We start from the raw sequence: 13,691 nt of genomic DNA on the forward strand, positions 1-13,691 counted from the left end.
CCACTGCAATCTTAAAACAGGAAATATGAATTATTCAAAATGAAAAAGAGAGGTGATATAAAGCCACATATAAATGTTTTTCAAGTTCTTTTTGTGGTGGACATTGTCACTAGTAACCAAAGCAGACCCACAGAGAGTGTATAGCAATTTCAGCAGGCATTGAGAACCTGTGGGTTGGCCAGGCACGGTGGCTCACGTCTGTAATCCCAGCACTTTGGGAGGCCGAGGCAGGTGGATCATGAGGTCAGAAGATCGACAACATCCTGGCTAACGCAGGGAAACCCCGTCTCTACTGAAAATACAAAAAATGAACCGGAAGTGGTGGTGGGCGCCTGTAGTCCCAGCTACTCGGGAGGCTGAGGCAGGAGAATGGTGTGAACCCAGGAGGTAGAACTTGCAGTGAGCCAAGATGGTGTCACTGCACTCCAACCTGGGTGACAGGTTTTAGACTCCATCTAAAAAAAAAACAAAAGAACCTGTAGGTTTTGCCAATTGTCAGGTCAAGGGAAAGCTCCAGGTAAACTCTTGCTAAGAAATTTTAACCACTTCTGAACCAAAACTTAAAATCACTACCCTATATGAATAGTGTTAATATTTTTTGTATACTATTCTTAACACATAATTTGGAAGGGTTACATTATTATAAGATTTTTGTTGTCTGACTTTAAAATCACTTGCAAGTGTTAGGAAAGTACTTACAAGTATTGTAGAAGATCTTTATTTTCCTTTGGGTCAGTGCCATACAGTTTAGAAAGCAAGTAGGCCATATTAATTGCTTAGTATCAGGTCAGAAGCTTCCATTTCTAGGGCACCTCTGCCTCATTATCCTACTAAAAAAAAGTGTGAAAGTGCAGGCTACCTCCTCCTCCCCAGTCCCTGCTAGGATGTAAACGCCACGAGGGTAGAGACTCTGTCTTGATTTCTACTATATCTATAGTGTTTACAACAGTGCTTGATACAAAATAGTTATTCAATAAATAGTTGTAGCATGAGTAGGCAAAACTTAATCCAGTTCAGACCAATTGCCTACTAGGCAAATATTATTTTACTTGGAAGTGTAATTCAATACATTCTGCAAAACCCTACTGCAACATAGGTTGTACAGCAATATAGTTAAACATCAGATCCTTCCTCAGAAAACAGCTTATTGAGCTAAAGAATGAAACAATAAGGATCTTGAGAGTGAGAGCCACATACTTATCATTTGTCTTCCTTGCCAAGTCCAAAGCCTGACACACAATGAATGTTTGTAAAATTAATTGCTGACCAGATTTTATATTGAGTGATTACTAAAGTGTTGTCAATCAATATTTTAGTTCAAACTATTAAAATAAAACTAAATTGGCATGTTTCCAATAAGCATCCAACCTCTGAACTTTACTCCCAAGAGCAATATTGAAGTTCAAAAGTATTCAACTTTCCAACCAGAAAATTAATAAAAATCACAGAGGTAATTCATAATACCCAAGTCAGAGTGAAGTATACACTTATACATGCACACATTATGGAGAACTTTTTATGCAGATCATTCTGGGTTAGTAAAATAAATAACCATTGGCCTTAAACAATACAAATTCAAACTGTGAATGTCCACTTATACATGGATTTTTTTCCACCTCTGCACCCTTGAGACAGCAAGACCAGACCTTCCTCTTCCTCCTCCTTCTCAGCCTACTCAACATGAAGAGAATGAGGATGAAGACCTTTTGATGATCCACTTCCACTTAATAAATAAAAAATATATATTTCTTCCTTCTGATTTTCTTAACATTTTCTTTTCTCTAGCTTGCTTTATTGTAAGAATATGGTATATAATATACATAACACATATAATATATATGTTGACTGTTTATGCTATCGGTAGGGCTTCCACTCAACAGTAGGCAATCAGTAGTTAAGTTTTGGGGGAGTAAAAAGTTATATGCAGATTCTCAACTCTATAGAGGTCAGAGCCCCTAACCCATTTGTTGTTCAAGAGTCAATTGTATTCTCAACGAGATGAAAAGGATGCTATGAAAACTCCACTGGGTTTTCGTCTAAGAAGCAGAACAAAATAAAGCTATGAAGAATAGAATTCTTCATGTGTTTTTAATTAATTTTTATCTATGCAATCCAAGTACAATTTGTAACAAGTTAAAATGGAGATAATATGATTCTTTATGGCTGGACGATTTAAAGCATTGTTTATTGCTTTAATAATCTTTTGCTTACTACTTAATCCAGCCTTAAAGTACAGTTCATTGTTAACATCATGGTACAATATTATAGGACAGCAATAGATAAAGTAAATCCATGAATTTTTAACAAGTCAGATGCTGCTCTTTCACTTGTGGCATTTTTACTATGTTACACACAAGCTTAGCTAAGTGAGCATGAGCCATGTTAATATCTTGTGAGTATAAATGTGCAGACTGCTCTTATTAATTTCAGTGAAGCCAGAAGTACAGAATCCTTCTCACATAAGTACAAGCACAAAGACATTTTTAGTTAGGCATTGTATTCCATGAAATGAAAAGGAACGAGAGCATAAAAAATATCCCAAGGAAAACATACAAACAAACACAGCAATAAGTTGGAAACCAGAAGCCTGAAGCCTTAATTAAACATTACCTTTTTTCTCATAGTGAGGAAGATGCATCATGGTCATTTCTGTCTTTTCTCACAGTGCTTATTTCAAAACCCCAACTGAGAAAGCAGCTGTGTAGAGCAAGGAACTGGTGGGCTCAGCAGGAGTCCTGTATCCTAATGCTACTCCCAGAAATTCAAGCTTTCTCTCAGTTGCCGTGTTGTCTTTTACAATGCCAGAAATGTAGAGTGTTGTTCTCTTTTCCGCAGCAGAAGTAAACATCATAGTGATGGTTTCTTTAAAGACTTCAAAAGCCTAAATCACCCTGTTTTTATTGTTATTTATTTTCAATGTAGCCTCCAAAGAGCCGGCATTGGCTAGTTTTCAAGATATTTGAAATTCTAGTGAGTTTTCAATTAATCATAATGTTAATGGAATAGATGATGGCAAAACAGACATGAAAGTTGAAGCATATGGCAAAGGGAGTGTTGACTGCATTTCCCCACTCCCTACGACCAAAAAAAAAAAAAGAAAAAGAAAAAGAAAAAGGAAAAGGAAAATCCTTCACTGTTACACTGCAATTTTTTTTCCCAGATTGCAACACTGAAACCCTGATCTTTAATTTAAAAAACAAAACTGTGTTTTAAGCTTCTACTAAAAGCAACAATTCAAAATTAGCTGCAACCTAAAATAAAGCTGCATTTCTTAAAAGCCCTTGGAAATGGACTTAATGTATATCTGTTTCTACATAGTGGCATTAAAATGTTTTATGAAGTGCTCTGAAAGCTAATCACAGGGAGAGCACTGAGCAACACAATAGCTGCAGGACACAATTGATGCTGTAAGATTGTCATAAATGAAGAAAGCATGTCGTATTCAGAACGAAGAGTCCTAGTGGAGTTAAGCCTTCAGCACACACACAAAAAGCAATTGTTTACATTTCTGAAAGTATCGTAGCTTTTAAATACATATATGCTTAATGTATGAAATCATATTGATACTTATAAAATAGACACGTGTGTTGGTATAGATACTTAAAGGCATTCGGCTTCAATATTTACTAGTCCCAATGCCTACAGTAATTATTAAAATATTTAAACTCAAATATCAACCATTTAAATATACATTTTATTATTGAGTACATTTCCTTTTTGCCTCAAAACTGCAATCAGATCTAAAAGTTAATACACAATACCCGAAAAAGGATTATATTCTAAGTTATTTTATGAGTGTTTTTGTTTGTTTGTTTGATTGATTTTTGAGACTCAGTCTCACTCTTGTTGCCCAGGCTGGAGTGCAGTGGCATGATCTCAGCTCACTGCAACCTCTGCCTCCCAGGTTCAAGCGATTCTCCTGCCTCAACCTCCCCAGTAGCCGGGATTACAAGCACCTGCCACCATGCCTGGCTAATTTTTTTGTATTTTTAGTACAGATGGGGGTTTCACCATGTTGGCCAGGCTGGTCTCAAACTCCTGACTTAGGTAATCCTCCCGCCTCAACCTCCCGAAGTGCTGGGATTAGAGGCATGAGCCACCGCACCCAGTCTCCAATAGGTATTTATAAGATCATACTCAGTGTATAGAACTTTATGACTCTGACTTAAAACCAAGATTACATACAATAAAAATTCAGATTCAAACATTATTGACACATTTTCTTTCGGGAAGTTGCCTTTGTTTCTCAAATAAACATTTAACCAAAATTATTTGGGAAAATAGTAAACTAATATATGAGTATTCTTGAGTAACATGCCAAATTTAACAGCTTAAAGCAAAACATAATTACCTCATTTCGAAATTTTAAATCCACTAATTTATACAGAATCATGCAGCTCAGATATGTTACCATAACATTTTCCTGCATGCTCATAATCATTTCTTTCTTATTTATCCATCCATTTATTCACAATATCTGCTATGATTTCTGCCAATAGTTGACATTTTTGCCCTGGAGAAATCACTTCAGATTTTGTCTAGTCAAACACCATTTTCAAAAATAGCCAATATTCGCTTTTAGCATCAACAAATATATTCGTCTGTCCAAAGATGCTACTCAGTATAAGAAAATGAATAAGGCAATTATTGAGAAATTGAATATGATCATATCTTTCAAAGTAATATTTTAAAGTTGCATTTCTCACCACATCCCCAAATAATTTCAGATGGATTAAAGAGTTAAACTGAATAGTAAAATCAAGTTTGGGCCATTGGAAGGATGTATGAAAATAAGAAGGGCATGGTAGAAACCACAAAGGGAAAAAAATGGACCTATGGAACTACATAAAATTTTAACATGCAAAAAAAATTTTCTGACTAAACTGTAACAGTATTTTCAATTACTAGAAGAGCTAACATGAATTGAATAAGAAACACAAGGCCCCAACTGACAAACAACATAAAGAGATAGTCCAAAAAGAGCAAACGCAGAGGTAAAAAAGAAATCAAACTCACAAATAATTATGGAAACTCAAGTTAAAAATTAGATTCCATCTTTGCCTATTAAAATAATCCATTTTTAAAATGTATAATTCACAGTAATGATGGAGGTACAGTATCACATCTTACTGTTAATAGTATAATACAGCAATTTGTCTGGAAAATATGGTTGTAAAAGGGAACAAAGAAAAATGACCACATGTCTGATACTAATAGCCATCTCTGAGATACTGTTTTTTAGAAGGAAACTATATTTATAATGGTACGTAAGACACTACATCATAAAATTGAAAATATGAAGAAAACTAAATATTCAATAAGAAGTAGTTCAGAAAGTGAAAACTGCCCCGGCAATGGGAAGTAAGAGAAGGCTGTAATAAACACACACTAAATATCAATGATGACCTAAGCATGATGTGTTTGTCACCATGCCTGAAACAGGATAGCAACAAGGACATTCTACAACCACAAAACAACTAAACAACCCTCTCTTTGTACTAACCCTAGTGGCTTCCGTTGATTTACCGATACAACACAGTGTTGTTTTGATCCTCCCACCTCCTAGAGAGTAATTGCCAATATAACCAGTCTCTAAATTGCCCCTGCTTTCTGACAGCATCCAAGTCAGAAATGGCCCTCTCCTCTGTAAGCCCTGTTAGAATCACCCTGCGTGAGGCTAAATCCTCTCATAAGCCATCCCCCAAATCCTCCTACTGGAACCTCCACAGTTCCAACAGTGAGTGTTCTCTTTTGCAGCAGCAAGCTAAATAAATCTCATTTTGTTTCATTCATTTGTGTTCTTATAATCTTCGGCTGGTGGATTTCAATAAGTTGAGCTATGACCCTCTATTACATTGAGTATTATGCAACCATTCTAATGATAGTATACAAAAGTATAAGACATGACAATATCTACATGAAAAATATGTAAAGAAAACATATCAAGTGCTATGGTTAAAACACTGGGTTTATTGGTGTTTGTCCTCCAAGTGACATCTTCCTTATTTTCTTCCCTAAATTCTAACTTTCTTAAAGTTGAGTAAATTGTATTTCTAATAAAAACATTTTGTTAAAATATGTCATATGTGAATAAAACAAAATCTCTTCCCTCAGTTAAATAGGAGAGTTCATGTATCTTATGAACTCATTTTTTCTACTTATTCAGCAAGAAATAAATATGAATGTAACCATTAATTAATATGTATTAGTAATTGATTTGGTGCTTCTAGTTAATATACATAATGATTAATTCATGCACATAGCTGATTTATTGATACATATAATGAATTTATATGCATCTGTCATTATTTGATACACATAAATTATAATAATCTATTCCTTTACATGTTCATTTATTTATTCTTTTGTGTTCATTTATTTATTAAGCTCAAATATATGTCGAATTTAAAAAGCTCAAATATATGTTGAGTTTCCCTAATTTTCCAGACAGGAATAGGTGACAGTGAGACAGAGTTGAACATGATGAACCTCCTACTGGAAAGGAGCTCACTCTGCAATGTGGAGAGAGAGAAAGTAGAGAGAGGTACATTATCAACTGGAGGGATGCATCTGTATTCTCACACACAGGTGATGCTATGGGAACAGTGTGGAGGAAACACCTGCTCTCCTGGGTGAGAATTGTCAGGAGTGACTTCAAGGGGAAGGTGATGTTCTCCATGAGTCCTAAATAACAAGTATGTGTTTGTCCCGCAATGGAGAGAAGGAAGAGTACTCCAAGCTATTCAAGAATATATAATAAAGAGTTAAAGTAAGAAAGACAATTAATGCATTAAGATCAATGTGGGTGTGATCAGAGACGGATTTGCGAAGGGAGTAAAACTTGATCTTGATCTTAGAGAATGGAGGTGTCCAGCAGGAGAAAGAAGATTCAATCTGGAATAATTGCATTAACACTTGTCCATCTGTGACATGGGGAGCAATATAAATTATCATAGAATAGTTTCCTGCGTCCGTAGAGAGTCATCAGATAAATTAGCAAGTATTATTTTAGTTTTGGGACAATATCTCCAAGTATAATACTTCTGTGAATTACAATATAAATCGGATCTCACATTTGACAAACCTTCATTTTTATATTAGTAAAAGGTCACTTGAGACAGCATCCTTCCTTAGCAGAGGAAGGTTCAATACACAAAGTCAGTTGAAAAGCTTAAACGAATACTTTCTGATCTAATCCAGCTGTCCTATGAACGTAAGCACCCGTCTATTAGGATTGCCCCCACAGCACTACAAAGATATTTTTCTGATACACTGCTACATTTTTATGTTCTCTGAACTCAGAGGTGGGCCAAAAATGATAAAAGTAGAGGCAATGCTTCTTTGAAATTAACTAACTAAAGAAAAAAAGAAGAAGAAGATCAATCAGATTCTGATGGAGAAAGTTATGCCAAGTTCCAAAGGTGCAAAAATACAAAGTGTAGGGGAGAATATATTTCAAACTTTAAACTGGGTCTGGAAATGTTGCAAGTATAGTTACATATGGCAGGCAAACAGAACACATGCCAAAAGAAGCAACATAAGTGTGAGAAGGTGTGAAGCTTGATCTGTGCATATAAGGAACATTAGCAAAGAGAATAAAAAAGAAAAACATCTGTTCAGTAAATGGACCCCATTTGTAAAGAAAAGTGTAGGGGGCAGTTTTGAACATGATATGAATGAAGAACCAGAGAAATCAAAGTGGGATGAACTTTCTTAGATTCCATTCGATTTTTATTTCCCTCCCCTATCCTGAGCCTTGACAGAGGTCTTTTACTTTTTTATCTAGAACCATCACTTTCCTCCTTTTCATTTCATTAACAAAAACATGTAAAACAAGCCTATCCCCCTTGAAGGGTTAAAATGTAGACACATTTAGGAGGAGTTAGAAAGCAAAACCGAATATTTCTTTCTGTTCTATCTCATGCCTAAAGTCAAAGTTTTTTCTTTTCCTCTTAATGATTGATGAGTCGACACTAACTTGGGAGAGAATGTATTGAAAACACAATAGAATGACTCATGCATGTTTGTTTAAGGAACTGTTAAGGAATTGTCTTTGAAATATAGTACATGCTGTTGATTATTCTGAAAAGGTAAAAGAAATAGCAATCGTTTCTTTCTTTCTTTTTTTTTTTTTTTCTTTGAGACAGAGTCTCACTGTGTCGCCTCGGGGGCGGCCATCTCAGCTCACTGCAACCTCTGCCTCCTGGGTTCAAGCAATGCTCCTGCCTCAGTCTCCCAAGTAGCTGTGATTGCAGACATGCGCCATCATGCCTGACTAATTTTTGTATTGCGCCATCACACCTGACTAATTTTTGTATTTTTAGTAGAGATGGGGTTTCACCATATTGGCCAGGCTGGTCTTGAACTCCTGACCTCAAGTGACCTGCCCGCCTCAGCCTCCCAAACTGCTGGGATTACAGGCATGAGCCACAATGCCCCTCCAGAAATAGCAATCCTGTTGTCTAGTTTCAAAGCTGTCCTATATACAGAGGTAACTCTGTTAACACGTATTCAAAGATCTGAAAGATATTTTCCCAGAATGTTAATGTTATCCTCCTTATTTAAAGGCAAAAGCTCATCTGGTGACTTGATTTTAATGTAATATAGAATGTATATGACTGGATTAGTCATGTAATGCTAATTGCTAATTACCCCAACATTTACCACCTTAAAACAAAGGTTTTAATTTCACAGTTTATGAACGTCAGGCTTGCTGGCATAGCTTCATTGTAACCTCTGACTCAGCATCTCTCATGAGGCTGCCATCAAGGGGTCAATGATGGCTGAAATCACGTCAAGACACAACAGGGAGAAGGCCTAATTCCAAGCTCATCCACGTAGCTCTCAGTAGGCTTCCAGTCCTGGCTAACTGTGGCCTGGTAACATCAGCTCCATATCACATAAGCCTCTCTGTAAACCATTCACAATACAGCAGCTAGCTTCCTCCAGAGCAAGAAGTGAGAGACAGAGACAGAAACGAAAGTCACAGTATTCTGTAACCCAATCGTGAAAGTGACATCACATCAGTTTTGCCATATTCTGTTCATTAATGAGTCAGTCGCTATGTACAACACACACTTAAGGGAAGAGAATTATGCAAAGGCATGAATACCAAGACACAGGATCACTGAGGACCATTTACAAGCCTGCCATTCAAAATGACGAAAACAGTCCTTAACTAATTCAAAATTATGCAAATTTCATTTAAAGTATGATATTTTTAACAATTTAAATTTGGAGATCACAAAGAGATATGTTTATTATCTCCCCAAAATTGTATCTGTTATTCATTCACCATATTTGATTGGTTACTTGGCCAACGAATAACCATTTGGCTGAATGTGGCATTATGTCTATGACCTGCTAATAGACTAACACAATTGAATTGGCCCATATCAACCACGAAATGACCACGGTGAGTGAGGTTATAGGAAAAACAAAAAATGATTTTCTCACCCTCCTGTCTTACACAGAATGCTTCATCTCTGGTCACCAAAATGTGGAGGTGGGAAGCAAAAATTGCCTGCCCTAGCAAGCTGTGGCTGTGGGCTGGTAACATCAGCTCCCTAGCAAGCAGTTTTTCAGCAGACCCCAACTGGGTGTTCCCTAATTCAACCCAATTCCGACACTATCTACCTGCAGATAGTGTCAGATCCCACAAGTTAAGGGCTCAAGCCCATAAAAGTTCCCACACTAGAGACACCAGTGGTAAATTTGGGCCTCTGGAACTCCTGAAGACCGACTATAAATTGAGGGTTTCCACAGCTCCTTTCCTTGAATTGATTAATTTGCCAAGATGGCTCACAGAATCCATGGAAACACTTACTTACATTTTCCTGGTTTATTAATAAAGACTATTACAAAGCATACTGATGAACAACCAGAGGAAAGAAATGCAAAGGGCAAGGTATGAGAGAAGGAGCTTGGAGCTTCCGTGCCCTCTCTGGACACACTTTTTTTATACAAAAAGAGTGAAACGTGTATTCACCAGAGAAAACCCGTTTATAATTTCTCTGATAACAGAATATAAACTCATCAACTTTATATAAAAACACCACTGGCCATTTTACAATTTCTCTCCATTGATTTCCCCAACATTCAAATCGAATTGATTTCTCCTAGTGTCATAGCCAGACTTGTCTGCTCTATTTTAGCCAAACAAGCCAGTTGATTACCACCTGTTTATCTGTGCCTAATTCTCATTTACAAGGACCCAACATAGCTTAACTTCAACAATCCATACATGTTCTAACCTTCAGAACTCAACGTAAAGCATGTTTCCATTGCCCAAACTTTCCAGACTAACTTTGAGCTGTAGAGATTCTAGTTTTTCCAGGATTCCAAAGTAACAGAAAGCGAGACTCTGACGAATCCTACACAGCTGTATGGCTCTTAGTCACTCATCAATGAAGAGCCTTTGCATTGCACTATGGCTTTGCATCCTTGCAGCTGATTCATTCTCAAGATTTTACATACCCAGCTGGAGCAAAGCCTACATTCCCTAATAGAACTCTACTTCAGTTCCTCCATCCTTTCTTCTCCCAGTCCAGGTATCCAGACCACCCTACTCCACCATGCATCTTCCTGCCCACAGGAGGCTTTTGTCTCACCAAAGGTACTTCTTAGTTTGGGGTTGTTAACCAGTCAAGTCCTGCTTTCTGAGTAACTCTCTATATAGTAATATATATAATTATTAACTAAAGAACATGCATTATCAGATTTCCTAATTTTTCTCTAATGTCCCTTTTCTATTCCAGGAGCCCACACTACGTTGAGTCATCATGTCACCTATGGCTCCTCTTAGCTGTGACAGTTTCTTACACTTTTCTTGTTTTATATGACCTTGAGTTTTGAGGTTTACTGGTTGGGTGTTTTGTACAATGTCCCTCAATTTGAATTTGGCTGAAGATTTTCTCATAGATAACCTAGGATTATGAAAGTGCCATTCTCAACACAACACATCAAGAGTTTATGCTAACAACTTAACTCTGATGCCATAAACCTTTATCACCTGACAAGACTGACAGGCTTCTCCACTGTAAAGTTACTTTGTTACTCCCTCATTCCCATTCTGTACTCTTCGGAAGCAGGTCACTACACGTAGCCCCACACACACATAAGGAGTACAGAGTTACACTCTATCACCTTGAGGAGGGAGCAGCTACATAGATTGTTTGGAATTCTCTGTATAGTAGATTTATCTATTCTAGATTTCTTTACTTATTTGATTATTTATCTGTGTCAGTATACAATCATGGATATTTATTTATAGTTTTGGTTTTTTGTTTGTTTGTTTTGAGACAGAGTCTCACGCTGTCGCCCAGGCTGGAGTGCACAGCTCCATCTTGGCTCACTGCGGCCCCCACCTCCAAGGTTCAAGCGATTCTCCTGCCTCAGCTTCCTGAGTAGCTGGGATTACACGCACATATTTATACTTTGGGTTGTAATCTATTACACATCATTTAACATCATTGTATACATCATTAATATTATAAGCTTTGGCAGTGGGAAACTTTTTCAGTTGTCTTGTGCATCTCTTTGACATACCATGTCATCTTTTAAAGCACTTCCATAGTTTCTGACATCAGAAGATGCTCCTGGCTCATCACGTGTATTTCAGAACCAGCCCTAATATTAGCTATTTTTGCAAGAAACCCTCGTTCCTTTTACTGGTGAATGGCATTAAAAACTACTACCTAGGTGCTGGCTGTACTCATTGCTAGTGGGATGCCATTGCTCTTAGGTTTCCTAGGTGAGCAGGGCTAGGAAATAGATACGTGTTTGCCAACTTTTGCATACACATTGTTTAAAATTATTTCTTCACATAGCCATCACTCTCTACATTAAGCTAAACATGAATTCATACTGATGTTTCCAAGTTAATCCAGAAAAATGAGGCTCATTCTAGCTTTCTCCGTCTGCTTAGGTGTGTTAACATAAAAGCGTTAGACAAATTAAATGTAAAAGAGTGTATCTGAGCAAGGAATAATTCATGAATTGGGCCCTAAACTAGAGTACAATACTTATATACAGTTTAATAGTTTAATTTGTCATTAGTCTTACAGTCATTTTCAAAGTTAATTTTTTTTCAGAATACATGTATTAGGCCATTCTCACACTGCTATGAAGAAATACCTGAGACTGGGTAATTTATAAAGGAAAGAGGTTTAATTGACTCACAGTTCCACATGGCTGGGGAGGCTGCAGAAAACTCACAATCATGGCAGAAGGGAAAAGAGAAGCAGGCAGCTTCCCCACAGGGCAGGAGGACGGAGTGAGTGCAAGCAGAGGAAATGCCAGATGCTTACAAAACCATCAGTTCTCATGAGACTCTTACTGTCACAAGAACAGCCTAAGGGAGACCACCCTCATGATCCAATTACCTCCACCTGGTCCCTCCCTTGACGCTTTGGGATTATAGGGACTACAATTCAAGATGAGATTTTGGGTGGGGACACAACCAAACATATCAATACATAATAATTTTTCTTTTCTTTTTTAATTTCAGTAGTTTTGGGGGAACAGGGAGTTTTCAGAAGAGAATTCAGCGCACTGCTCTGCAGCTTTGGCAATGAGCTTTTATAGGCTGAACACAGAGCTAAAGCACAGAGATAGCTTGATTGGTTGCAGTTGCCTTATTTGGACGCGCTCTGGTCAGTTGGCTGCCTGTGATTGGCCAAAGCTTGACTTCTTGTGATTGGCTGAGACCTGGGTATCTGTTACAATACGTATACTCCTAAGTTAGGTTGTGGTTTGTTATTTGGAACTCAATGTACAGAGGCAGCCTCAGGCCAATGGCTTTCTGCCTATTTTATTTAACATATGTTAATCCCATTTCAACAGTAAAAAACCTAGCTCCCATCATCCACCTTCCATTTACTTGTTTAATCTTCATAGACATGTACAGAGCTTCCATAATTGTGAAGTCACCTGTAAGAAATAACTTTATCAACTAGAGAACCATAATTACCTAGCTTTAGTTTGTCATTAGTCTTACAGTCATTCCAAAGTCTTTTTTTTTTTTAGATACATAGCTTTTTTCTTTAATTTTTTAAAAATTTCAATAGTTTTGGGGGAACAGGTTGTTTTTTGTTACATGGATAAGTTCTTTAGTGGTTATTTCTGAGAAGTTGGTGCACCTGTCACCTGAGCCGTGTACACTGTACCCAATGACTGAATTAAATCAGCATTTCTTTATCCCTACCCTCTTCAGTGAGGTTATTTCATACATTTATAATATGATCAGATTCTTTAGTAACAGTCTGCATCCTATTCTGGATTTCCTGACCTTCCAGTTTTTTTTTTTTTTTTTTTAATGTGCCTACACTACAGTAAATTCTTTGCACTATAAAGTTATATGGGATTTGACAAGTTAATAACGTCGTGTATGCACCACTACAGTCCTGTACAGAATGGTTTATAGACTTGAAAAAAATCCCCTGTGCTTTACCTAATGAACCCATCTTCCTCCCCAAAACTCTGCCTATCACTGATTTGGCTTCTACAGTTTTTTTTTTTTCTTTTCCAGAATGCAATATAAATGGAATTATATGGCATGTAGCTTTCTAAGACTAACTTCTTGCACTTAGCCATGCTAATTCATATCTTTACACGGCTTGATAGTGCACTTCTATTGCTGAATAGTATTCCATGGTATGGATGTAGCACAATTGTTTCTCCATTCGCCTTTT

The sequence above is a fragment of the Rhinopithecus roxellana genome, chromosome 3, assembly GCF_007565055.1.
Source record: "Rhinopithecus roxellana isolate Shanxi Qingling chromosome 3, ASM756505v1, whole genome shotgun sequence".
Classification (NCBI taxonomy): Eukaryota; Metazoa; Chordata; class Mammalia; order Primates; family Cercopithecidae; genus Rhinopithecus; species Rhinopithecus roxellana.